Source organism: Amphiura filiformis, unplaced genomic scaffold (genome assembly GCF_039555335.1).
Source record: "Amphiura filiformis unplaced genomic scaffold, Afil_fr2py scaffold_82, whole genome shotgun sequence".
Taxonomy (NCBI): domain Eukaryota; kingdom Metazoa; phylum Echinodermata; class Ophiuroidea; order Amphilepidida; family Amphiuridae; genus Amphiura; species Amphiura filiformis.
This window is the reverse complement of record NW_027305546.1, coordinates 332,591-334,077: the sequence shown is the minus strand read 5'-3', so window position 1 is coordinate 334,077 and position 1,487 is coordinate 332,591.

The window sequence follows — 1,487 nt, the reverse complement described above, 5'->3', positions numbered from 1 at the left end:
ATTGCTTCCTTTACCCCTCTTTCGAACCACCTATGTTCTTTGTCGAGCACAATAACGTCTTTATCCTCAAAAGTATGCTTAGCTGCTTTGAGGTGCGTGTAAATGGATGAATCGTTTAACCCTGTTGAGCTGGGGCGACGATGTTGGTACATCCGTTTATGGAGCGGTTGTTTAGTCTCTCCTATATAATACAGGGTGTAACAATAAAATTTATACAATTGCATTTTGACTTCTCAGGAAAAAACTAAAAGAGTTATGGCACAAATGTTATATGCAATACAATCAGTAATATCTTGGCTAGAAGAAGACGTTTAGTTGGTTTCTTTACTAGCTTGGGTTTAAAAGTTACGTGCGATTAATTAAATCGACCAGAAAACGTGTTGGGCCACTTTTGCCATGTTTGCGCGTATCAAGTTTGAACCGCGTAGATATGCTAATCGTGCATTAAACATCAAAGAACGGACACGAAAGAATTACAAGTTGTGTTTCTGCATATAATTAACATAATAATATATTTCTTAATATATCTATAATTGAAGTCATGAAATTTCTTTCAAATTATCTGATAAATAAAGTAATTTCTCATATCCCTTAGATATCATTGGTAAAACTGAGAATAGTTTTTGCATCCATAACTACAAAACAATAACATTTTGAAATTAAGTTCAGCTAGGCTTCTAGCTGTTCTGGGGCGATCACTATTGCCAGCATTTAACAAATTCTAGATACTTCTCATAGTTATATGTAATTGTATGCCTTGTTGGAGTTGGAAAATGGGCTATAAACAATCGTATGGTTTCTGCTTGACCCCATGTGCTACCGAATGTCACAGCCATAAAAATACGCTCTTCCAACGTGAATTGGGGTTGAAGTTGTTGAGCTGCAGCCCCGCCCTGCAGCCACGATTTCTAGTAGATGAGGTTGTTATGTCAGTGCTTAGTTGTGACTTTCAAAAACTCAAGGAGATATTCTATTATGTAACCATTTCGACTAGTTCGAATACCCCATTGGTTAAAACTACCTATCATAAGAGCATCGTCCAACTGGTCCATGGTTCAACTCTATCACTCAGTCACTTTTGTAACACTTAGACAAAAGTGGCCCAGGCGGTTTTAAGACTAGGTTACATAATTGGCCATATCTTCACTTTTATACCATCGATTTTATTGGAACAAAGTTTATCTGGTGGCTAAAGAAATTATCTTGATAGAAATATAAATATATAACCAAAAAATAAGCGGCATACTTGTTTCATCCTATTTTCAAAATTGTACAAATTTTATTGTTACACCCTGTAGTCATCACAGTCCGTATCTTGGCAATTGATGGCATACACGATATTACTCTGTTTGCGCTGAGGGATCTTGTCTTTAGGGTGGACTAACTTCTGTCTCAGTGTGTTGCACAGTTTTAGTGAGACAGGGATCTGATGTTGTCCAAAAATCCTCTTTAATTTCTCAGAGACATCTGAGACGTACGGAATGGTG